General features: G+C 39.8%; 1 protein-coding gene across 1 annotated transcript in view; it reads left to right on the top strand.

Annotated features, from left to right (window-relative positions):
* Positions 1–2,874: 2,874 nt before the first annotated feature.
* PAK5 (p21 (RAC1) activated kinase 5) overlaps positions 2,875–27,378 on the top strand; it is a 235,493-nt gene continuing 210,989 nt past the window's right edge. The window contains exon 1 of the mRNA XM_040981197.1: positions 2,875–3,193. The gene's annotated coding sequence lies outside the window, so the exon portion shown is untranslated. The remainder of the gene's footprint in view (positions 3,194–27,378) is intronic.

The raw sequence follows: 27,378 nt of genomic DNA on the forward strand, positions 1-27,378 counted from the left end.
ATGGCCCAAGTGCTTGGGGTTGGACCAACTTTTCAGTCCTGGTGTCAGTTTCGCCCAGCCTAGACTTTTGCAGGTATTTAGGGTGTGAGCCAGCAGATGCAAGATCTCCATATGTTTCCCTCTCTCTGGAACTCTGCCTTTCAAATAAGTAAAATCAATCTTTTAAAGCAAAGAAACCAGTCACAACTGCCATCTTACAACCTGTTGATTTTAGTGGGTTACACAATAATATTTACATTGCCAAGGTTGAGAACATCTATGATGTGTTCTGAAACCTCACAGATTTTTGGTCTTCTAGTTCAGGTGGGTATGCTCACACAGCACTTGACCAGAGTTAGAGAGATTTGCTTTTTTTAAAGTATCTCTTTGTAGTCTGAATTTCACAATGAAATAAAGTTTTGTAAAGGTTTCTGTCTGCTGTAACTCCTGACTAATAGTATGTTTGAGAACAATTAACTGTTGCCTTGAAAATCTGAAGACCAGCCATGGGAGAGACATTCCAGAACACCTCGACTGGACTGCTTGAGGCCGTGAAGAAATCTAAACGTAGTTTGATCTTTCTGTCTCCCTCTCTGTCTTTTTAAAAATAAGAACATTGCCTTTTCTGCCTGATTATACCAAGCATTATCTGCCTTTGAGGTTCCCTGACCTCTTCGTAGTACATGTTCGGGTTAGTTATTCAGAACTGAGTCCATTTTCACACCAAACAATTGCAGGTTTAAGGATATTAAAAAAAAAGGGGGGGGTTTCTTTTTCTTTATTAATTAATTTGAAAGGTAGAGCAACAGAGGGAGAATCGCAGAGAGAATACTTACATTTGGTGTTTCACTCCCCAGATACCCAGAGCAGCCCAGGCGAGGCCTGCCCAATGCCAAGAGCCAGGACTCCATGTCCTCTACATGCTGACTTGTGTCCTAACCACCAGGGCAGACATCTTTCCTATTTGTTTGTTTGTTTGTTTGTTTTGAGTGGCTTAATGATTTTACTCCAGCTCTGTTGGTTTCTCTCCATTTTAGTATGATTATTTCGTATTTAAATCCTTGTGTTTCCCTGATGGTGCTTATAACAAGTAGATTATATTGTCTTTAATTTCTTTGAATCTGGGGGATAATATTTGAACCTTCCTTCTGCTTCTGGGAATAATTTTTCACATGTATATTTTTCATTTGCTGTGTTGTTTATGTTTCTTGAAACATTCATTTCCTCCCCCTGCCATTGCTATTTTAGCAAATGTCCTATTCGTTTCCAGAATCCATTTGGTTCCATTGCAACTGTGACTCAATTCGGGGATGCCAGCTTCTTACTGCTGATTAGCATCTATGAGAACAGAGCCGGTCAGTTAGGGAAATCTAAACGTTGATCCCATTGGCTGTCTGGACAGTCCCCACCTCCAGTCTACTAAGCTCACTACCCCTCAACTGTATCTTTTCACAGTTTTTGATGTTAACCACGTAGGTTGAGAATAGTTTCTCATGAAATACTGATGAATTGATAGTGCTATTTTATTGAAAATACAGTTTAATTACTACCTCAGAGTAATTTTTTTCTAACTGAAATTACAGATTTTGCCAATAGAGACCATACCTCAAGTATCAGAGGAAGAATCTGTGTATACATGTCACAATTCTAACTGATATCATCCAATCATAAGTAAACCATATTGCAGTAGTTGCCAGCGTTTGCATTTGTGTGACCACAACTGAGATGCTTATGCAAATAATTATGGGTGCGGCAATGAGGATGGTTGGTTGGGGAGTCACAATCACATATGCAACTTTGAAAGAACAAAGAGATGAATTTAAATATCCCACCCTTTTATTGGAAAAATAGAGCATGACCAACTTGGACATGGTTCTCTTTTACACTTAACAGATGTTGGGGAAAGAAAAGCACTTGTGTAGCCTGTTATTTTGCAAACTGCTAGCTAGTTATGGTAATGTGTGCACCAGCTTCCAGGTGTGCTGCTGAAGTGACAGAGACAGGCAAGGTTGTGAGATTTTCTGTGACTGGTCTGTGATTTTCCCCTCACCTTCCACTCAGCAGCAAACATTGTTGAGAATTCTAGGAACCTTCCCTGATATGGGGCCGGGGGAGTAACAACTGGAGGATCTAAGTTGAATCATAAGATCATTTAATCTTTAGCCCTGCTGTCAATGAGCTGAAAGAGCTGTCATGTCCTAGACCAAAATGCCCTGTTGAGCTTCTTACTGGTCAAAGCCAGCTTTGACATTAAACATTATGATAAATGGACATTCTCTCGTCCATGTTGTTTTGTCCCAGTTTAGGAAAGGCAAGTGGATAGCCAAGCCTGACTGGTTTGGATGAGTGGAGCAGTTTACTAACTCATCAGCAAAGTGCGCCTACAAGAGACCAGAACCACCTGCCCCTAGACAGAACGTAGTCAGGTGGCCTCAGCCACCTGAAGGCAAGAAGGGCCCCTGCTGTGGACTCCGGAGCCAGGGCTGGGCAGCTGACGGAAGCACTGGCCAGTCAGAGGTCACAGGCAGGTGCTCTAGATGCTGTTGGACTTGCAGATCCTTCTGCCTCTGTCAAGTGAACTGGAACCTGCAGTGTAATTCCTGGGCACATTGAAGTTGAAGAAAGCGCCAGCCCAGGTGGTGGCCAGGAAGCGGTTTACGGATCTGTCGCTCAGCCCCTCTTCCTCCTCCCCAGCTCTTTGGGTCTCTAAAGCTAAGCTCAGCCCTGCAACGGACCTGCCCAGCATTTCTGCAAACCTCCTGCGTGTGGGAGGGGCGTGCAGGAGTTGCCCCCGCGGGAAAGCCAAAGAAAGTAGGATTGGATTGGCTGCCCTCTCCAGCTCTCCAGTGCAGACACTCCCCTCTTTCCGCACCCCCAACCCCTGCCCTACCTCCCGCAGCGGCCACGGTCTGCCTCCAGCCGGCTGCTGCGAAAACCCGGAGCAGCTGCGTGCGCTCGTGGACAGCCTTCCTGGGAGCCAAGCCCGGCAGCTGGGCATGCTCAGTAGCTGGGGGAGGTTCGGGTGGAGAGTAGAAAGCCTTGCCTCTGCCTCCCACCCCCCCTTCCTCCGGCCCCCGCCCCCCTCGCCCCTACCCAGCCCGTAGTAGTTCCCCAGCGTGCGCTCGGGGAGACCGGGAACATGGCGCTCAGAGCGATGGAGCTGCTGCGGAGATGGGAATGAGGCACCTCTGCTTCGCTGACAGCCGGCCGCCAGGTAAGCAGACGCGCCTGGCAAGGCTGTCCGGGTGGAGAACGGCGCGAGGAGGGGCGCTGGCGGGGATGCGCACAGCTGGTACCCGGGCCATCCTGCCTTGCCCGGTGAAAGGATGCAGAGCGAACCTCTGTGACAGCGCGATTGTGCATCTCCGAGAAGGTGCCAAAGGCTAGGGACCCACAGGCTGGATGGAGGGGAGGGGTCCGAGGACCGCCCACCCCCAGTCCCCTGCCCGTGCTTTACCTCCCCCACCCGGGAGCTTTCCGTGGGTCAAATAAAGGGTAGTTCATTAATGCTGGGCGGAAGGGCATGGGGGAGAGAAACCGGGAAACCAGCCCTTAGAAGCGCGCTGGTACCCAGAGCCGCTAGCCAGCCCCGCACCGGTTCTTTGTGTACACAGAGGCGCACGCCTGGTCTGCCAGGCTCCTGCTTCTCCCAGGGAGTGTTGGACATATTGATAGGGCAGGGTTCCCATATGGTTTTTGTCTTTGGGCAGGTGTGTGCTGGAAGAAGCAATAGCTGAGCCTTATGTGCGGCTGTGTTTCTCTTTGTTTTTTGCCTCCGTGTGTCTTGTGTGCGTGCGTGGTGGGTTGTAATGGAGAGAGAGAGACAACTTCTACTGTAGGCAGAGTGAGGGCGAGGGTCTCGGTTCCAAACTCTTGTGGACATTGTGAGCGATGTCAGTTTCCTGGAGGGTGAACTTGAAAAGTCTAGGGACCCTCGGTGCCCAGTCTGGAGGAGAAGTGATGGCTGTTGCTCAAACCATGCCTGTGTGTGTGTCTGCTGTGGATTTAAGCACGAGATGTGAGTTCATTTGTCAGCATCAGATACTAATTAAGGGAATTTGAAGCATCAGCACTGAGGCCATAGTAATGAAGAAAATGAGAAATTGACACAAAGGCCAGAGTAAAGTGTGGTCCTTAGCAGTTGATGTAAGTTTGGAAGGCTGAATGTACCTTAGGGGCAATCAGGAAATGTGGTAGCCCAAAGGGTTCTACCAAGAAATAGCCAGGATCTTGGGGAACGCACAGAATCTGTCTGCCCATATATATGTATATTTTTTCCTGGATTGAGTGCCACATACTCTCTCTTACCTGAGCCCAGATGGATGGGATGCCTTCAGGAGCGCCTCTCCCCACCCCCCAGTAGGAGTCTCTTCACACTGATACTTTCACAACAGCGACAGCACCTTACACTTCTACCCAGCAGCACAAGTCCCAGAGTTGGGGAGGAAAGGTAAATTAAGAACATGCTTTGTATATTTTTTGCTTTATGATATAAAGGGCAACCATCTGTGAATACTAAGCTTAGAGACACTTTCTTCTGCCCCTCACTTTTATGGTCTTGTTAGGTGGCAAGAAAGAGTTCATGTCCTCAAAATGATATGGAGGCCATATGAGGACCATGCATTTGAGTAAATTAAAACCAAAAATGTCTAGTCCAATGAGTCTACTTTGGCTTGCAATACATGTGTGCAACCCGGGAGGGCTGCTGTTGGCGAGTCAGTTGATAGAACTAGCCAGTGTCCCTCTGTGAGTCCATACTGATTGTGCTCACACCCCACAGCTTGTGGTCTGGTGAGTTTGACTTGCAGGTGGTTCCTCTGCTCAGGTCTGTCAGGTTCTTGCTTTGCCACTTGAAGGTTTGGTGTGTAACCTCATGCCTGCCTGCATCTTGCACAACATATTCTCTGCCCTCAGGCGACAAGCAATGCCTCTTTATGTCAGGACAACATTCATAGGAATTTAGGGTGTACTCAAAGTCAGTATAGCCACCTTTTGCTTACTTCTATGAGAAACTGGTTTCCAAGCAGCATCTGGGTAAACATGAGTATTTGGGGGATGCTTCCGGGACCATCACAGCAACTTCCCTAAGAACTGTGAGTAATCCCACCAACAGAATGGTGCCAGCATAAGAGCAGAACGAACGGAACAGCATTGGCTTAGAGAAAAACTAAAGATCGGTTAATCCAATTAATCTTTTCTCTTTTTTTGTTTTATATTTTTAAAAATTAATTACATTGCATTATGTGACACAGTTTCATAGGCTCTGGGATTCCCCAACTCCTCCCCATGCCCTTCCCCCATGGTGGATTCCTCTACCTTGTTGCAGTATTACAGTTCAAATTCAGTCAAGATTCTTTCATTGCAAGCATATACCAAGCATAGAGTCCAACATCTTATTGTCCAGGTAAATTCAGTGGTTTCTTGGGGAGACCATTTCTGGTCTGAAGGCAGAATTGGCAGAATATCATCCCAATCAATTTAAAGCTACAACAACATTAATGATAATTTACAACATTATGGAATTAATTGATATGGTATTGAGTAACCAACATGTTAACAAAAATGCAAGTTCTTTACCACATCTTATAACTACTTCATTGACATTTCAATTTTAGTTTATATACAATCGGCTTCTATACACCTTAAAGTAGCTATAGGGTACTATTCAGCTGTCTCGTGTCTATTTTCATTTTAGTATTTAGCAGTTTATAGTGTTGAAGCATAATTTTGCTGAACTTGGCCGATTTTAAGATAGTCTAAACTGGGTTATAACTCTAACAAGGCATATATCAACACCAATTAATCTTTTCAAGGGTGTATATTACCAACTATGTTAGAGAATGCCCTACTCAAAGGTCTCTCACTTACACAATGGTACTTCAATACGTTTGTGAAAAATGGAATGACAAGACTTATTTAGGGAAACTTTCTGGTATTCATGAATAGAAATGTCTTCAAAATGTCCACAGTTTTCTGAGTCTGCCCCTTTCTCAGACTTCCTGTTAATACGAGTTCTGGGTGGCAGACAGTGATGCCTCCAACCTTGGGTCTCCACCAGCCACAATGGGAGAGCAGTATAGAAATGCCAGGTCACAGCTTTGATGTAGCCATTTGAAGCATCTGGGGAGGGAACCAGTGGAGCAGGGCTCATTCTTTCTCTCCCTCCTTCTGTGTATCTCAAACAAAAACATGGTTATGGGAAATTCATATTATGAGAATTGTACTTGGATTTCAAAAAATGTTTTGCCCCAAAATATACAGATTATAATGCCACTTATCCATGAGCATTTTGAAGTACTCTGATGCACGCAGTGTATCTGTAAAGCAAGAGAATCTAATGCTGGGTCTTCTACAGGGTTGTCAAATGTAACTTTTCCAGAACTGACTTACTGAGGTTGCCTGCCTGGTTTTTTTGTTTGTTTGTTTTGTTTTGTTTGTTGTTTGGTTATTCTACCAACACATGGAAAAATAAGCAAATAATAATAATAATAATGACAATAACAGCAACAAAGATATCCTTACACTTACACTTCCTAGTCTTTCTTCTGATATTTCCATGTTAATATAATATTAATACAAAGGGTAGATTCAATGTAATTCATAGACATAATTCAGAGAATGTGGTATTGTTTTCCTCACTCCCACTTTGCCTTCCTTCCTTCCTTCCTTTCTTTCCTTCTTTTCTTTGTTCCTTTTTTTGAGCCCTCAAGATAGCATTTTAAAATTAATATTATAATAATAAAGGATACTATAGAATTACTTTAGCCAGAAATCCAAGAATTATCTTGGACATTTCTATCTCCTTCTCCATACCCAAAAATATCACAGTGTCATATAAACTCTGTCTTCTATTGGGATCTCTAAATATATCATAATAGATTCTTTTTCCATCCTTTCGACCACCACCATCGAACTTCAGGTCACCATCTTTCACATGTAGCACTAGTAAACCTTTCTGCAGTGATCCCTAGTTCCTTTCTTGGAAATGCCAAACCCTTCGTTCACCAAGAACAGGTAGCACCAGATCAATTTCCTGTATTAATTGCCACCTATATACCCAAGGCAAGCTTCCAGAGAGTCCCAAAGCCCTGGCTGCTTGACCACTGTCCTCTTGGATATGCCCCTTTTTCTCAGTGTTGCTTACCTCTGTTTGCGATTTCACATCTGAGCCTTCACCATTTGCACACCCTGTGTTTGGGTCTTGCATACTCAGTAAATGTTTGGGGAATGAATGAAAGAATGCTTTGCCTCATAGCATTTTCCTGTGCTAATTTAAAGATCTGATTTTTAGAAGCTTTTTGTTCCCCTTTTAACTAACTTGGATAAAAAGAGCAATTTAGAACCTCATTCTTGACTTTAACAAATACATCTTCTATAAATTGGTTTTAGGCTCTTGGCCTAGAATTGAATCAAAATATTTTCTGGCAACTGGGTTCTTTGTGAAAATCTATCAGTGAGCCAATAAATAATCATCAGATAGTTCCTACAGTTTTTGTTACTTTGTTAGGGGCTAGGAAGACAATGATAAACTAGGTTTTCACCATTCTAGAAATTGTGATAACAATATCATGTACTATAATGGAGATTATATATATAAATTATATAAAGAAACAATTTATTGAATTTCTGTGTGCCTAATTTTCTTCAGTCCCTGTCTATAATTGTTACAATAGTTTTCTTTTCCAATAATCTGCACTTCTACACTTCCCAGAAGTATAATAAATATTGACAAATTCGTAATTAGTAGATCCTATTATTTATAGGGAGAAGAATCTACTCATATATGAGAAGAGCATGCACCCTATTTCTGAAAATATCTAAGTGGACCATTTTTAATTTTACAGTCTTTAAGGATTTATCTGTATATTTATTTAAGAGGTAGAAAAATCTTCCAACTGCTGATTTTCCCATGAAATGGCCACAGCAAGTAGATCTGGGCCAGGCCGAAACAAGGAGCGAAGAACCCTGTCCTAGTCTCCCACCCATATATGTGGCATGGACCCATGTAATCCATTAACTTCCTAGGTTTATCAGCAGAAAGCTTGATCAGAAGTAGAACAACCAAGATTTGATCTGGCACTCAGATACTTATGCCAGCATTACAGGTGGCAGTTTATCCCACTGTGCCAGAGAGCCTCCCCTGTTGTATTTGCAAAATCATCCTGGCTGTTCTCTCTCGGGTTAAAAGGCAAATTGTTCTTCATATAGGAACACATTTCTCATGTGGTTTTGTTCAAACCTAGTTGTTTTTCTTCCTTAGCTTTCCCTGTTTAAGTCAGATGAAATAGACAGTCTTATTTGAAATCCCAACTGATAGAGTGCTCAAGAGGAGTGAATGTAGTGCAACATAGCAATACGTATTAGTTTCAGGTCTCCATATTCTGATAAAAGTTGATTTTTAAAAATAAATTTTAAAAAAAACCTCATTTAATGCCTGCAGTTAAACTTTTCATGTAAATAACTAGAAATCAGCTGGTATGCTTTGGTTTTGTTTTAAAGTGAATATACAATTGAATTAACTGAAACCTGAAGGAATTGGGATTTTTCATTAGGATACTTGGCTTTAGAATACATGTTCAAAAACCATCCAAAATATTAGTTTTTGCAACTAAAAAGAAAAGGGAAAATGATAGGCAAACCCTTAAGTACAGAAAACATACTGGAGATTGACTAAGATGTAGGAACTTGAAATTAAGTGAGGAATAAGCATACTATTGCTTTAGTTTCTGACAAAAATGTCTGAAATTGATTGAGGAATGCCTACAGAAATCTGTGCATTAAACCCTTAAATTAAATACTTTAACTTACAAAAAGTAACCAAAATCTTCCTATCAGTAAGAAAAGGCGATTACCTCAGAACAACTGTAAATATATGGAGTATTTGAAAATAATAATATATGAGAGGCTATCCAAAGAAATGTAAAATTTCACTTATATGTGTAATCTATGAAGCAAACTGAAAACTATGTTTAAGTAGAAAAATAGATCTTATTCTTGAGTTAAAGTATATATTTTGTACAATGGTTATTTTAATTATATAATTTTGTTATAATGAGTTTTTTGAAACTTTGACAAAGTGACTCGAATGTCTAGAAAAACTTTATATAAAACTTTGCAGAAGAGTTTTTTTTTTAAGATTTAATTTTTGTTGCAAAGTTAGATATGCAGGGAAGAGGAAAGAGAGGAAGTTCTTGCATCTGTTGATTCACTCCCTAAGCGGCCACAATGGCCAGAGCTGAGTTGATCCAAAGCCAGGAGCCAGGAGCTTCTTCCAGGTCACCTATGTGGGTGCAGGGTTCCAAGGCTTTGGGCAGTCCTTTATTGCTTTCCCAGGCCACAAGTAGGGAGCTGGATGGAAGTGAGGCTGTTTGGATTAGAACTGGCACTCCTATAGGATCCCAGTGCGTGCAAGGTGAAGACTTTAGTTGTGAGGCCACTGTACCTGGCCCTGTAGAGTGTTTTGATGACAAAGATGAGTAGTTGTAGCTGCATGTGGAGTTGGTGTGTGGTGAGTGTGATTGTAGGGGGTAATATAGAAATGATGTGGTGATATGAAGGACGGGAGTGCTGGGTGCTGGAGGTGGATAGGATTGGGGTGTGTGGCCCTTGTAGAAATAAAAATGAATCTGATCATCAATCATCTAGTATAATCACTAAAAAAATGTTCCATTCAAGAATTGATAAACAGCCTAAAAACAAGCAGTTGTGGAAACACATGTGGTGGAGAAATTATTAAGAAGCATTGAGGGATATTTGACAGAAACATATACAAAGAACATTAAGTATATAAAGAACATTAAGAATCTCCATTTACATAATGGTCTGAACTACACTGCAAAAACTGAAAATGTATGTGGAGAGTAAAAAAAGCAGAGCTAAAAGAGAGGATTTATGTAGTTTTAGAGAAAGAGCATTCCAAATACAAAATCCATGTAAAGAACCACATACCAAAATATAGATTTGAATGTATTTTAGACTTTTGCATAAAGTTATTCTAGGTGCTGCATTCAAGCATAGTGAGTGTACCTGTGGTGCTGGCATCCCACATAGGTGCTGGTTCAGGTGGCAGACTCATGAAGCTCCATGCTTCTGGCTTTGGACTGACCTAGCTTCTGCCACTGCGGCCAACTGGGCAATGCATGGAAGATCTCTCTGTCTCTGTTTTGTTCTTTGTTCATCTGCCTTTCAAAGTAAATCTATAAGAAAGTCATCCTAAAGCAGAATATAATAATGTTACCAAGCATGACAGGACAGTTAATAATAGCACTGAATAATTTTTGTAAATCAGGAAGTTAAAAAATAAGGCAATGGAATTATCAAACTATCTGAATAAATACTTCAAAAGGAAGAGATGACAGTATGGGTGTATATATATATATACAAGTATGCATGGGATTTCAAAAATTTTTGTCCCAAAATAAACTCATCTTCAATCCCATTTTTGAGGTGCTTTTCTATTTAATGAATATCCTCAGTTTTAATTAGAGAAATGCAAATTTTAAAAAAATGAGAGATGGCAATTTTTTGTATCAAATAAGTAAAAGAAATGTTGTATCAAGTAATACTAAAAAGGGCAGCGGTGCTGAGAAAGGCCTTCCATTTACTGCAAGTGGGAGGTAAAACGACAGATACATGATGCAGCTATTTCTCTTATTTCTCTTAGTCATTGCTTAAGACATCAATACACAGAAAAGTTATAGAAATCATCTTTTCATTATATTTTAGAATGAAAAATTTAAGATCAACATGCATAAGTAAAAAGTTATGGAATTGCTTGAAGAGATTTAAAGTTCCATGATGGTAGACTGTTGAAAAAGATAACAACCTTCACTTTTTTTCTGTGTGGAAATAGCCACAATGCATAAGTACATATATTGTGTCATGATAAAAAAAATCTATTTTGTGAAGTAGAAACATGGAGGCACACAAACATGAGTGAAACAGGTAATTTTCTGAATGTTATGAACATGAATTTTTGTCTTTCAAGGTTTTGAATAGTCCGATAACATTGTGTTTTGTGAATCAGAAAACAGTACTCACAATTTTACAAAGATGGTGGTGAAACATATTCATATTCAGATTATAGTTCTTGATGCAGCAAACACCCATTGATTATCTGTTGTTTTAGGGCTCTGCCAAGTGTATCAGCAGTGACTCTAGTTTGAATGCAAATGAAAGAGACTGCTTAACTTGAGCAAAAGGAATTTCCTAAGAGGCTATCAGGTAGCCAAGGTAACAGCCAGCAAGGCATGTGTGTGTACGTGCGTGTATTATTTGCCTTCTTCTGCCTTATGTAAAAAACAAACACAGGAATCTTGGAAACAGACAAGAACCTGGCTTGCTTACAGGTCTAGATGTCAGGTACTTGGGAAACGGGTGCCAGTCAAGAACCACTTGCTAATATCTTGGCCAAAGTCCCACTGATAATTATGCTTGAGGCTTGCCCCAGGTATCCAGCCTTGAGTAGCAGGCTCACCATTCTTTCTCCATTAACATAAACCAAAGAGATATGATAGGTGCTAAATAGCCAAAAGTAAACTGCAGTGACCTCAAAATGATAAAAATGCCTATTGTCATGGGACTTGGAGATGGTTGAATCACAACCGTTCCCCCCTCTCCTGTAGGGAACATGGCTCTGATAAAGGAATTTAGGGAAGTGATGGTAACGGCATTCACTGCAATGGACATCATGTAAAAAGGTGCAATTGTGGGTGCCCTGTGCAGGAAATACCTTTAATTTTGTGCCTTGAATTAGGTATTTCATGCCAGGAAGAGTCTGGGACTCCGTGTCTTGCCAAGTAATGTTTCCTTCCATTTTCAGGTTTGAGATCATCCATGGAAAGTGTAGTCTGAAGGAAACAGACTATTAGAGAAGACTATTAAACTATTAAACTATTAGAGAAGACTATTAGACTATTAAACTATTAGAGAATACCATTAGACTATTAAACAGAAAATTAGAGGAACCATAAGCTACAGTCTGGAGATTTCTTGGGCACCAACAGAAGTCTAGGTTCCATTTTTGTTTTTGTTGTTGTTGTTGTGTGTTATGTTGGGTCAGTGCTATATTCTTCTTTGAACTTAGTCCACCATGAATGAGTAGCTCCTGTTTCAAAGAACTTTGGTATATGTTACTAAAAATGAAAAAAGAAATTATCCTTAGAAGAGGTTGCATCCTTACTACAGTTCTTATCATAAATAGGAAATATCTAATTACACAGATACCCTAATATGCATGGTGTTGATTTTTGAAAGTCTTATTTATTTGGTCTGTGTGGGAGAGATTAAAAAGAAAGAGAAGATGGCTTGTGAATGGGAGAAAAAAAAAAGGTGATTATTTTTCAGTTGTACTAACAATGGGACAGAAAACCATTATGATGAATTGACAGAAGATATCCCTGTGTGAATTTCTGCACTTGACAGGATTCTGCTGCTCCAGAAGCCGGTCTCCATGGGCCTATGTGGTCATGCTATCCTGAACCAATCTAAGATGTGCCACCTGGAGTCCTTAATTCCCTTCTGGGTGCTGCTCCATCTGGGACTTGGAAGGGGGGGTTCCTGATTCCAGGACTCCTGGGCCCAAGGGGCGCTAAAGAAATGACAGGTGATACATACGGGACTCAGTACCTGAGAAATTTCATCTATGTGAAGGCCAGGATGAAAAAGATAAAGACTGTGAGGCTGGTTTTCTTTGCTTTGTCAGGTATTAGAAGTCCTCCTGCATCCTAAATTTAAATCTTTCTTTTGGGCTGTTACTGCTTAACCAAAGCTCTTGAAATGGAAGGAGCTATGAAATGAAACGATTGAGCCATTCCATGTACGAAACTACCAGAAGGCTAGATTGCCGTTGGGAAAATGTCCATTTGAGCTAAGAATATTTTATTAGGAAAACTTGGAGAAGGATAACATAAATTGTTTACAATGAAACCTACTTTGACTGTAGAAAAGTGGGGCAGGATAACATGATGTGGGCAAAGCTTTGGATAGACAAATGGTCCATGAGGGAAGTAACTTGCTTATGGATTCGTTGTGGCTAACAGACCAGAAAATTCTTTTGTAAACAGGGCATGGTGACCTTGGTGATGGAACATGGTGAGGTTTTAATCAAGGTCTCATTGTACATTTAGGAATGTAAAATAGACGCTTGTTGATTTCACCCAAAGCTATTAACTGATCTCACTTGTATCTTCTTTCCTCTATCCTCCAGGAATTGTGATTAAATATAGGATATCCTATTTTTTTTTTTTTTTTGGTCATTGTATCGGTACATTTGTCAGGTCAGGAAGATAGAAGGTATAATAATTTTTTAGTTTCATTAATATTTAAGCATTCAGATTTCATATCTTTAGTATATTGCACTTCATCTGTACTTGTATAACCTCAAATGTTACAATTAGGCCTCCTGGTCAAGCAGCTTTTTAAATGATAGGACTCAACTGTTCTCACACATGCATAATAAGCTGCTCATTCAACAGCAATATAGATGATAAGAGAGACTGTATGTCTTTGGATTTAGCTAACATAGTGAAGAAGATGCGTTAAGCCCTCATCAAGTATTTTACCTGGGTACCTTAATCTTCCTAAGAGCACTGTGGGGTCACTCCAGGCAAAGTGCCATGCAGTTGGATAAGAAAAACAAGGTTAAGCACTAGATCAGCAGCATCCAAAGTCCCTGGCATTGTGGTAAGCAGAGACTCAATGGATAAATAGAGAAGTTTTGTTTGAAGTCTTTGAACCTTCAATAATTTAAAAATCACTGGATTGATCAACCCACTGTGACACACCAGTATTCTCCAGTCCTCAGCTTCAGCATTTCTATTTGTGCATATTTTCTCATGAGAAGGGAAAAATGAATACGTTTACTGCCTTTTTGTGTTCCAGTGTTATGACTAAATGCATGATCAAAACCAAAAATGAATATCTAGTTGCTTGTATCAGAAGCAGAGTTAACTTGCATCTTTAATCAGAAGTCTAGTTTATGAGTCTGCCGGTTTTCAAAGGAGTTGCTATTGTATTATTGATAACACAGAAATATTGGCCATCAGAAGTACGTTTGTTCTTTAAAGTTCTGGTTCATATGCATATTCTCCCACTGCCCTACATTTTAAATGAAGCAAGACAACTTAATGCAAACAATAGTTGTTTGATTATCTTTTTTTTAAAAAAAATTATTTATATTTTATTAGAAAGGCAGATTTACAGAGAGAAGGAGAGAGAGAGAAAGATCTTCCATCTGCTTGTTCACTCTCCAAATGGCCACAGTGGCTGGGGCTAAGTTGATCCAAAGCCAGGAGCCAGGAGCTTCTTCTGGGTCTTCCCATGTGGGTATGTCCTCTACTGCTTTTTCAGGCCACAAGCAGTGAGCTGGATGGGAAGTGCAGTAACTGGGCGTGAACCAGTGCCTGTATTGGGATGGCTGTGCTGCAAGGTGGAGAATTAGACAGTTGAGCTATTATGCCAGCCCCCTGGTTCTATCATTTTTAATAGCAATGTATGCAAGAGGGAAGGCAGAAGTCTGGGAAGGGGCAAGCACATCTTTTGCCCCAAATGTAAGATCTCTCACAGATTCAATAGTTTATTTTGCAATAAAAAGTTTTGTCGCAAGTTTTGAATAAAACTGAATGTATCTGCTTCTCAGGATGGTCAGTGGAATCAGAGAAAGGGTGTTTTTGTAAAACTGATCTTGCTGTAACTGTCAGCGGTGTTGCCCCCTTGTATATCATCTGGATCGATTGCCATTTACTGTTTCAGGAAGTAAAGTTTCAGGAAAAGTAGAAAAATGATACTGCCACTGTACAAGAAAAAAAATCTGTCCCAAAGTAGGAACAGTTACTATATTGGTATAATTTAACCTTTAAAAATAAAACTGCTGGAGGAAGGGTGTTGGGTTAAAGAAAAACACTTGTGGAGACAGAGTTGATGGAGTCCTGTTTAACCCTGTTGTAAAGATATTTGTGCTGCCTAATGTAATTCTGGGTTTGACTCCTTGTTCCTACAGAATCCAGTTTTCGAGTCCTAGGACTCAGCGGTAATGGCTCAAGTCATTGGGTGCCTGCTACCCATGTGGAAACCCTCGATTGAATTCCCCACTTGCAGGTTCATCCTCACGCATCCTCAGTCCCTGTGAGCATTTGGGGAGCCCATGAGCAGATGAGATCTCTCTCACTGGCCCTGCTTTTAAGGAAGGGCCACAAAGCTTTCTGTGGTGGGAATTTGGCCCCGTGGTTAAGTTCCTGTTAGGATGCTCCCACCCAGTGTCAAGTCCTTAGTGGCTCTCCAAGCTTCAGCCTCTTGTTCGTGCACATGCTGGGAGGCAGCAGTTGGTGCCGACTTGAGAGATTGGATTTCTGCCTCTGCCCTTTGTATCTTTCCTTTAGATCTTATGTCAGCCTCCTGTCTGTTCAGCTTGTCCTAACGCATCCTCCCAAAATGAACATGCACTTTTCTAATTGTAAAACTTCCTACTTAACTACATCTACTCCCTCAGCCTAAAAATTCTTCTGAATTGTTATGGGTTTTTCTTCTCAAGCATTCATCACAGTGATTTGTGGATCTTATTTGACTCTTGTATTATTCTCTACTTCTCTAAAGCAGGTGAAACTTGTGGCTTCATCTTTGTATCTCAAACATCTGTCTTATATATGTCTGTCAGGTCTTCAATAATTTTTTTTTTTGTGGATAAGCAGATATTACACAGCCCGAAAAAAGGGATACATACACAAAATGATTTAAAATTTTAGAATAGAAAGTAGAACTGATGTTTTTCTTAAAAACTTCTACATTAATAGTTTTCCACATCCTATAAATGAAAAATAAATGGAAGGAAAGATTAGTGCCTCCTACTATTTCTGGTTGGAAAACATTAAAAAAATGGAAATGGGTATAAGATAAGGATCTCAACACATTGAAAAAGTGATGGAGCAAACCATAATCTAAGAGCCAGCTTTCACAATACTGAAAGTGAACTAAGAGGTTCCTGAAAAACATTGAGGATACTTAGTGGATTTCCAGAGAGAAGATGGAGCTATTGCTTGGTATGACTATGCCAGATTGATGATATCAACCCTGCTTGAGTATGAACTGATTTTTAATGCAGAAATCAGGGGTTTGTTTGGCACCACTATTTCAATAGTAACATGAAATAAGGAAGAACTCAGAAGACTTAAGAAGGTAATGGATATAAGGAACTGGCCCAAACAAGGGGTTTTGTAGTGTGAGTTTCTGTAGCTCATCGGGCTTCTGGTCTACTGGTATTTATTGCAGAATTTCCAAAAGATAGAAGGTTCTAGGATATAATTGGAAGGGATTCTAATGACAGTATATGCAAACTCTCTGATTGCAGTTACCATCTGTATTCTAATTTGGATTTCTAAGGAAAGTACCTGTGATGACAGTCTACATTATTCAAAATAATAACTTACCATCTAGAATTACCAGTGATTAGGAGTTAGAGCATAGCAACCTGAGAGCTTGAGCTATAGTTGATTTGCTCTTTTAAAACTGTCAGGTGTAGAACATTGTGAATTCTAGTAGATGCCTAAACATTTGAAAACAATTTAAAGCGCATACAGCTTATACATAGAGCCTTTATGTATGAAAATTTCCCCCCAAATAACCAGCATTTTGGTTTCTGTTTTTTAAAAAAATTCTCATACATGTACCACAGAATTGTAAAATGTGGCAACATTGGTATATTTCTTTAGCCTTCCAATGTATTTCAGGGACAGCTGTACCAACATAGAAAAATCCTAAATTCTTTATGTGGACACAGTCCCCATCACTCCCAACTGTTTGTCATCAGTATATTTTACTTGTTTATGTTACCGTCTTACTCTTTGGAGTCTTTTGTATTTGTCACCTTTGGATTAAAGGTTAGGATTTCTGTTTTGGGGCCATTTTATCCTTACCTATTGTACCTTCTTAATCTTGCTGAAAATAGAGGATTTATTAAGAATAACATTTTATGGGGATGGTGTTGTGGCATAGTGAGTTAAGCTGCTGCCTGCATTGCAGCATCCCATATGGGCACTGATAGAAGTGCCAGCTGCTCCACTTCCATTCTAGCTCCCTGTTAATGTGCTTAGAAAAGCAGCAGCAGATGGCTCAAGTACTTGAACCCCTGTAAAAAAAATAAACTTGAGATAGATAAAGTTCAATTCTCCTGGCCCAGCCCAGCAATTATAGCCTAAATAAATAAGAGTGTGTGGATGGACAAACTCTCACTTTCTCTTTCTCTCTCTCTCTCTCTCCCTCCCTCTCTCTCTCCAAATTTGCCATTTAAATAAGTGAGGATATACTCATGTGCACATATAAAAATTTTTTAGATCCGAGCTTCTATATTGCTTGAAAACATTTGCATAGTCAGATAGGCTTCTGCAACTATTTAAATACTTTTCAACACTGGAAAATTATAAAAGACTTTCCACTTGTGTTTCATGTAAATTAAACTGAGATGGAAAACATGTCGTCTTTTAGCTTGCTGGAGGTAGGGATTATCAAAAGTCAAAAGGATGTTATCATATTGCATGTGACACTATCATTTGGAAACTAGAACCATGCCCTCAGCAAAGAAGCAGAACCTTATATATGATATGCATCCTGTAGAATGACTGGAGAAAATGCAAAAGCAACATTGAAATCATGCAGGGCGACTAAGAATGTTATCACTGTACCTTACTAAAAAGTAATGAAAAACAAATGAGACGGAAAATTCCAGAGTTGGCTCTGGAGTTGCTGTTTGTTTAGGATAGCAAGATGATAGAAGTAGTTTCCTATCTTTCCAGACCTCAATTTTATTTTAAACAGGATGCAGCTTGCCCATTGAAGAGGATTTTCTTGTCAACAAGGCTTACAGTTGAGGGAGTGATGAGCAGTGACCCAAGCCTCATGTCTTTTGAAAGTAGGAATTTTGTCAAGGTCAGGAATGGGTTATGAGAGAAAGAGGAAGCATGGCTGATAGGGAAGGTCAGGGCATGAATTGACTGCAAAAGTCACTATAAAGCAGAACTTCCTTTAATCTTAAAGTTGATCATTGTATACATGGGACTAAAACAAAGGAAATTGAGTCGCTCACTCTGTTAGAGTCGCATCTTAACCAATTTTCTGTTGCAAAGCAAAGTATTTGAGCCTGAGTCCTATTAAAGATTACTTACTTATTTATGTTGGAAAGTAAGATATACAAAGAGGAGAGACAGAAAGATCTTTCATTTGCTGATTCATTCCCCAAATGGCCAAAAATGGCTGGCCTGAGCCAGTCTGAATCCAGGAGCCAGGCACATGGTCCCAAGGTTTTGGGAGGCTGAGTCCTTTTATAAAGAGAAAAGGCATATTTAGGTCACAGTGTGGAGACTGGCAGTGCCAAATCAGGCAGCACTATAGATTTGTGCCTATGAGGCTCCTGTAGTGGATGCCATCTTAATGTCTGCACCACATGCGGAAGACATCATGTGATAAGCCAAAGACATTTGGGTCTTTTTGCTCTTGGGTCATCTTGGACCAGTTTGACTCTTTTTGTAACAACCTGCTCTTATGATAGCTAACTCGTCCCATGGGGCCAACAGTGATCTTCAACCTCCCTGTTGACTTAACTCACCTTCCACTGAATTCTACCTCTCAACATCAACATTCTAGAAACCAAGTTTCCAGCATGGAAACATTTGGGGGACTCAACATCCAGACCACAATAGATGGTGTCATTTACTATGCCTTGTGCTTTGATGGCATATTATATATTTGATGGCATATATATAATATATTACAATGATTATATCAACTAGTGATTTGCCCACTCAGCAGATATAAATTGATTTCTGACATTTAAGTATGTGCAAGCCCATCAATGTTCATGACAAATAAAAAGCCCCTCCTATGAGAGGAAAAACATGCATGAAAAAAATAAATATAATTAATACACAAAATGCCAGAAATTGACCTATGCTTTGGAAAATAAGTGGGATGCAACCACATTGTGCATACCACATCTGAATATCTCAGGTCAGGTTCCACCCCCACTCCCAATCCCAGTTTCCTTTTAATGTGCATATTGGGAAACAACAGATGGTGGCTCCAGTACTTATCCATTGCCATCCATATGGAGGCTTAGGTGGAGTTCCTGGCACCTGGCTAAAGCCTGGTTCAGGCCTGGCTTCTTGAGGCATTTAGGCAGTAAACTATTAGGTAACAGACCTACCTTCCTTTATTCCCTAGTAGATGGCAGACTATCCAATGTTCCTCCCTCTATCCAGCCCTTCTTTCCTTCTTTCTTTCTCTCTGTCTTGAAAAATGAATGAAATAATGCCTATTGATAGAAAAATATTAAAATGTGATCAAGGGGATAAGAAGTGCTGGTCTGGATGTCTGTGCATGATATGATTACAAATAGGGAGATCGGAATAGACCTCATGAAAAAAGACGCGTTTAAAGGAGGAGACACATCTACCCATGTAGAAACATGGCTGGACAATGCAGGCAGAGAGGCAGGTAGTGCTGAAGCCCTCAAGGTAGAAGAACATCTGGCTTCTGTGTGGAAGTGCAAGGAGAACTGTGTGGATGGTGCAAGGCAAGTGAGGGAGAGAGCCAAAGAATTACATCAGGGAGTTCAGGAGTCAGATCGTGTGGGGCCCTACAGGCTGAGGTGAGCATTATGGCCTTAATTCTGAGTAAGATAAGGAGCCATTGGTGGATTATGAGCAGTTGTTGGGATCTTAAACATTTTATGGGAGTCACTTGGGCTACTGTGGTGAGAGGGGGGAAAATGCAGGAGTATGAAGACTGATGGGGGAGCATTGAAAGAGGACAACTCAGGCAAGACACAACAGTGATATGGTAAGACAAAGGTGTGAAAATGTTGAGCAGTGACCCGGGCCTCTTGTATTTTGAAGGTAGGGTGCTTTTCTGCCTCAGGTATAAATTATGAGAGAAAAAGGAAGCATGACTGATACCAAAGTTTTTGGCCTGAGTGTCTAGAAGAACCATATGTCCTTCTATTAAGAAAGGGAAGACTGGGGCCCTGTGGCATGGCCTAGCGGCTAAAGTCCTCGCCTTGAACATGCTGGGATCCCATATGGGCGCCAGTTCCAATCCTGGCAGCTCCACTTCCCATTCAGCTCCCTGCTTGTGGCCTGGGAAAGCAGTCGAGGACAGCCCCAAACCTTGGGACCCTGCACCTGTGTGGGATACCCAGAAGAGGTTCCTGGATCCTGGCTTCAGATCGGCATAGCATCGGCAGTTGCACTCACTTGGGGAGTGAATCATCGGGCAGATCTTCCTCTCTGTCTCTCCTCTGCTTTGTATATCTGAGTTTCCAATAAATAAATCTTTAAAAAAAAAAAAAAGAAAGGGAAGACTGTAGGAACAGTACGTTCTTAGGAAGACATCATGAATTCTGTTTTGGACACTAAAAACTGAATAGATGTCTACTTCCAGTGCAGATATTTGATAATTTGGGGGGTCATAGGACCTTGATTTTGAGAAGAATAGTCTGGGTGCAGAGAGAAATGTAGGAGTTATCATATAGGTGCATTTAGATGTGATAACATCATCAAATCAGGCGGTTTTACATGTAAAAAGACTGGGTTTCTCGAAAATTACATTGGGCTAGAAGGGGTGTATTTACTACAACCAGCAGTCAGCTGCTCTAGGATAAATGTACTGCTATTCATTGCTGTTTGATTGGCTGTAGTCAAGATGAAGGGGCTGAATGGACCTGTTAGTGTCCGCCATCCTCAATAGGCTGATCTGGGCCTGGTCATACAGAAGCAAGTAGAGCTCTGGGAGAAGATGAAGGAAGTATACAGCTCCATAAAACCCAGGCTCAGAGAGGTGGCCTTTACCTTCCTTCATATGCAGTTTTTTTTTTTTTTTTCCCAAATTGAGTCTCAAGACTAGATTAGATTTAAAGGATGGGGAAATAGGTCCTACTTCCAAAGAAAATTTTCTGAAAATTTACCTCACACAGGATATAGCTATAGTGAGAAGTAGAAATTTGGAGCTGTTTTTTTCCCCTATATATTTCATTTAGTGTGGTTTTTTTTCCCCCCACAAAGGTACTCAACGTTTTTCATTTTGGTCTAGAGCGTCAAACCTGAACCTCATTGTTCTGCTCTTGAGGACAGTATTTCTCTAGCCCTGCCATTCCTCCTCCATGTTTTCCTCCGTGAAAATGCTTTGCACATGGGTAAATGTTGACAGCATTTGGTCTATTTCTTGGAGACAATATTCTCAGAGGAAAGTATGTCAAATAGTAGATTTTCCAAAGTGGCTTCATTATACAAAGGAAAGAGGGGCAGCCCTGTGATTTTTCTGGTTAAGGTGCTTACTAAGGCACCCAGCAGAATGCCTGGTTTCAGCTTCCTGACTGTGCAGACCCATCTGGTTTCAGCTTCCTGCCTGTGCAGACCCAGGAGGAGAGCAGCTGATGGTACAGAGTCAGTGACTTGATGTAAGGCCCCCACTCATGATCCTTAACCAGCCGTTATAAGCATGTGGCGTGAGAACGGGAGCTTCAGCTATGTCTTCTTTTCTCCCTCCGTATCTGCATGTCTGTTTTTGTTTCTCTGCATATCTATTACTTTTTTTTTGAAACTTAAGAATTGTGGCTTAGAACAATGAAAGAAACAGTATTAAGGATCTTTGGACACTTAACTGTTTGGGGGAGATTGTGTTGTCTGCATTATAGACCCTGTCTCATTTAACCCTTCTGGTAGGTTTGTGAATTATAATACATACATGTTATTATTAGTCCAATTTTATGGTCCCAAAATGACAATGCTACCTTGCTGTACTAATTCCTATAAAATAAAATAAAAAAAGATTCATGGAAGAAATATCCATATCCTGAAGCCTACTTTGCCTAATATCTTTGACCTGTTTTAATGTGGATTCCTTCTACAAACAGACCTGGAGGTAAGGATTTAAAAGCAAGTAACTTATTTGGCAAGTTCATGGAATACCTCTAACAGAGAGGAAAAACAACAGGAGAAATGGTTTCTAATCTGTTACTATGGTTCTAACAAAGTATCTTGGGTAATTTGTATATACATTTATTTCTCAGAGTTCTGGGAAGCTGTTAAGTCCAGGATCAAGTGTCAGTATGTTAGGTGTCTGGTAGAGGTTTGCTTTCTGCCTCAAAATTGTGCATTGCTGCTGCATGCCCTAGAGAGAGTGGCTCGAGGCTGGGTCCCTCCATGGCAAAGGGTGGAAGGGCAAGACAAAGAGTTGGCTTCATCTTTGAGCCATTTTAGGAGAACACTAATTCAACCCAGAGCCTGCAGGGTTTAGTCACCTCCCAAAGGCCCAGCCAGATTATGTTGTTTTACAGGGAGAGGAAGCAGAGGGAGAGGAAAAGGGAGGCAGAAGATCAATTTTCCATCTGCTTGTTTTACTTCCGAAATGACCACAATAGCCATTGCTGGGCTAAGCTGCAGTCAGGAACTTCATGTGGGTCTCTAGTGTGTATACCAAGGCCCAGGGATGTAACTCATCTTCCACTGATTTCCCTGGGGTATTAATGGGGAGCTGGACTCAAATTGTGGTCTATATGAGATGGCAGCAGCTTAATGCACCACGATGCTGACCCGAAGAATTCCATCTTTTTAATTCGAACATCTTTGTATTTTAGTTCCAATATATGGAATTTGAAAGACCGTATATATCAGACTGTGATAAAATGGCTGCAAAAGTAAAATATTAACTTGGAAAAGCTGAGATATGGTATATATCATATATATATATATACCTTACACATAAATGAAAGAATATATAAAGTGTGTATACATATATATATAAACAAATGGTATAATGCATGTGTATGTGTATTTATATGCTTTACATATATAAATATAAATATGACATATTTATAGGTATAAAAATAACACATATAGCATATCAGACATTGTTGAGGACTGTTCCCAGGGGATAATAACTTCTTTAAATTAATAATAATTTCTTTGAAATTACATATTCTGTGATTTGGATAAGCCTTCAAGGACAGAGTTTAAAGTAAATAGTGACATAAATGGACAGTTACACAGTTTTAACATCCATGCCTGTTGGTTCTTTATCATGTGCCAACCAAACTTATAGGGGTTGTAGGCAGAACATCACCTGTCTTTTACCAGTCAACTATTACGTTAGTGATTGGGTCATCTATTAACATACACCAGAACACCACACATCTATTGAGTAAAAAGCACGTAGAGTTGTTCTCAGGTAATTTTTAAATGGAAAGACAATATAAGTATAAATGCTGAGTTGGAGTCATAGATGATTGAACATGCATCTGCTCGATGAATTTAATGTTGAGAAATGGAGCAGAAGTAAGGCTACAACTGACCTTGTGATTAAACAGAAGGATGAAATGTCCCCAGGAGTAAAGCATTTACCCATGCAATGCAATTGCATTTTGGTAGGACACTGTGGACCGGTTGGTAAATTGTTTCTTTCAAAGCATTCCCAGGACTCTGTGTCCCAAATAATGTAATTTGCAAGGTGGATTTTAACATCATATAGTGGGGAAAGTATATAGAATAAAATGGTAGTCTTTGACATAAATAATGAAAATGAACTTGAGTTAGTCTTAACTAGAATCTGCACACTGACAAGTAAGTTTGCATAATAAGAGATATTACAAATATTCTGAGTACAGAAAGACAAACCTTAGTCTAGTTTATTTGTGAATAACTAGATTGTGTCAATGAATTCTGACTGAGTGTGTAAGGGTATCTGATCAAGAAGAAACAAAGAATGGATTTGTGGCAGTTAGCAGTGTGTAGCAAGATCCCAATAACCCATATGATTTCCCAATAACCACTTGTGGTGGTTTAGGAGACCAGGCAAAGTGTTTTAAAATTGGCCATCTGCTCCAAACAATTGTAGACCAAAAAGGGGATTCAGAACAGATGAGGCTGTAGCCATAATTGCTGGTACGATATGCTAGTTTAGCAAGCTCCAAATCATTGTGATTTTATTGTAATAGCTGTTAATCTTTGAATGTGAACTATGGATGAGTTTTAACAAACTTGGTAATTGCTGTAGACAGATCTCAAGAGCATTTCACACCAAAGAGCATCATAACTGCTAATATTACACAAGGAATGGCAGGCATAGGTATAGAGTTCTTTCATCATTTCTGTGTTCCTAGTGGGGAAAAGTGGAGGGATTTTGAGTGAACTCTGTGGGCTGGAGAAAGTCTTGTCCTTATGGGCTCTGAATCAGCAATATTGAACCCTCCTGATCATTCTGGATTGTTATAGCTGTTGAACTCCATAGGTGTCATTCTCCTAAGAATGTAAGGCTCACCATTCAGCTCCCATCCCTTCAGTGGTTCTTGTTGTTCAGCCTCAGAGGGCAGCGTTCACATCTGGCCCATGTGAATGGCATCTCCTCCATGAACAGCTTAGCCCATAGTCTTAATTGCCTGCTGTTGTGATGTCATTTTTATTGTCTTTCCCTTGGTCCACACTTCATGAAGTGGACCACTATCTTGCTGGAAGTTCCTTTCTCTAGTAAATCTCACTTTGCTCACTGATTTGTTCAAATGGAAATTTTTCCTTGATATGAAATAACAAGATAGTCTTCTATCCTTTGCAGCAATTTCCCTATAACATTAACATCATAGGTGCTCAAGAAATGTTTTTAAGCAACAAATTATAACAATAGTTGAATAATCTCCACTTAAAGCTTCCATATTATTTTCTACTTTTATATCTAGAGTAGTCCTTATGAGCCAGGTTTGTTTCCTACAAATACAGTATTTTGTCAAGCTTACTTTTAAATCTTTATTAAACAAATTATTGTGAATTCTGTTGTTTTAATTATCTCTGACCATTTTGAAATTTATCACATGTGACTGTAAGACATGTTTCATTTAAAAGACTGATTAATGATGAAACAAGAATTACTGCTTGTTAACCCCCTTCTGCATATGTTAGCTGCTTTACTAATTGTTTCATATTTCATAGTTACCAACACTCACACAAATGTCATTTATTTTTGTAGTTAATATTTGTTTCACCTTATTGTTTTATATTATACCTGAATTTAAAAAAATGATGTGTGTAGGTAAAAAAGCATAAAAGCCTGTATATGTGAGTCACTCATTAGTTGTAAAATTATAGGAACATTTCTTCAAAAGGAAAAAGGAAATAGATCACTGTTTGATAATTCAGTGTGTTCTCTGTTCTTCTCCCTCTTCCTCTCACAGAGTCTTGAGGTAATTGCTCCTTCCTCATATAGTTACAAAATATATATGTGCTAAAACATGAACGAATGATAATGCTGTGACTTAACTCTGTGTTAGGTTATGTATGATATATGTTACCTGATCAACTCCTTTAATCCAGAGAACATCCCCATTGTGTCTGTAATGCTGTTATTTCCCCTTGAAGGACAAGGGGGTGAGGAGTAGAGGATGAATAAATGGAGAGAGAGAATGATGACAATTCTCAAGAATTTGATGTGGAAGAATGGGGTTGAAAGTAGAAGGTGTTAGGATCCTTCAGTAGGATGTGAATTTGAGGGAAGCAATTTCTGTGAAGATTGTTAGACTTGAGCGTGGCTAAAAGTTCATGAAGAGGATTCGGTTGGAGCAGATGTAGAAATAACTGTATATGACATTGTTGAAAAGCTGTAGACAGAAGGACTGGCCTATTGTAAAAGGAGGAAGGAGAGAATGGAATAGATTTGGAGAGTGATGCTGTTGAAAAATTGAAGAAGTTCCTGTTTGAACTTTTTCTCTGTTTGCCTTTGGAGAAAGAGGAAAGGTCTTATTTATTGAAGGATAAACAGTGGTGGCACAGATTTCAGGGAAGTGGTGTAGGTGTGAAGTAGCCTCTTTAGAAATTCAGAGGGACTGAGTCAAATTAAGCTTATAAGTGCACATTTTCTTTGTGTCTATTTTCCAAAATAGGTTGTGGCCCAATTAATTAGAATCTAGAATAGGAGAGAACGGCACATAGTTAAATTCTGAATTTTATTATAAAATGCAGTTTAAGAAAATAGGCTTTCCTTCTTCAGTCTCTTGATTCGTTTTCATGAAAGTTGATATTATCAGTTGGAAATAATTATTTCCCACAGACAAAGTTGTATTTGTAGCTGAGGCTATGGAAAGTAGAGACAGTGTCTTCGACAGGATCGTTCTGCTTGGAAACAGTAGAAGCACAACTCACATGGGATGAAGAAAACTAGGAACTTACTGACCTGTATAGCTGAAAAGACCAGATATAAATTTTGTCTGGAACTCAAAAATATGATGATGGTATTATTTCTTGCACATGTTTCAATTTTGTGTTTCTGTATAGGCTCTCCTTCTCCAAGGGCTTTCCCACTGTTCCGTCATGACGCCTCTGTAGCTCTTGGTTTAGATCCTCCTTCATTCAGAAATCAACAGAAAGTGCTCTATAATTCAGAAGTTCCAATGAAATTCTGTGGTATCTCAGTGAGTAAGTGTTGGTCACATGCCAAAACCTCCTCCTAGTCCAATAAATCTGGGAGTGTGTGTGTGTGGATGCGGGATTGAATCCACCCCTTGAGGTAGAGCCAGAGTGGAGTGAGTCTCTCTGAAACTATCCTCACGTAGAGTGATGACAGGTTTTACAGGGAGACTGGATGCTGTGATTAAAAACAGGAGTCATAGATGTAGCTAGAAACCTCAGAGTCCATCAGGGGAGGTAAAAGTTACACGGTGTAAGGATGTCTGACCCAGTGGGCTTCTCCGGTCACATAGTTTTGGTGGCCTTTATTTATGTAGACTGATTGTGCTTGAAAATATCTTTCCAGGAAATGAATTGATAGGAGAGACGTTCTGTGAAGCTTTTCCTCTATCCTCTTGTGATGTTCATGTTTTCATCTCTGACTCCTGATTTTTGTCTAATTTTGTTTCTATTTGGAAACCTTGATAAGAAACAGATTTGCGTTGATATACTGATGTAGTCTGAAATTAAAATTAAGTCATTTGCATTTTTAGAGACTAACTCAGTGTAGGGGAAATCAGTAATAGAATCGTATTCTTAATGATTCTTAGGGAAATGAACTTAATGGTGAATTAGTAAAGACAAGTCATTCCAACCTAATATGATATGTACGTGCTGAACTCCTCAGGTTGTCCTAGTGTTTCCTCTCTGTAGCATTCTCATGCAGACTTTTTTAGTATTGGGCCATACTACATAGCTTCGTGTTTTGTTAGATTAGTTCAAATTTGGGGCAAGATAAGATAAATTGGAAAGTCATATTGAGAACTATTATTAATTGCAATAAGGTCCAATATTGTTTGTATCTTGTCTGCCAGCTTGTGTTCTGTTTTGGCAGTGATACAACTACCAATTTTCTTGGTTTTAAATGTTATGTATTCTTGAGAGAGTGACAAACTTAGAATCCTAATGAGTGATTTATTGCCTTAAGCCT

This window comes from Ochotona curzoniae, unplaced genomic scaffold (assembly GCF_017591425.1).
Source record: "Ochotona curzoniae isolate NIBS_2020 unplaced genomic scaffold, NIBS_Ocur_1.0 contig_3520, whole genome shotgun sequence".
NCBI classification, from domain to species: domain Eukaryota; kingdom Metazoa; phylum Chordata; class Mammalia; order Lagomorpha; family Ochotonidae; genus Ochotona; species Ochotona curzoniae.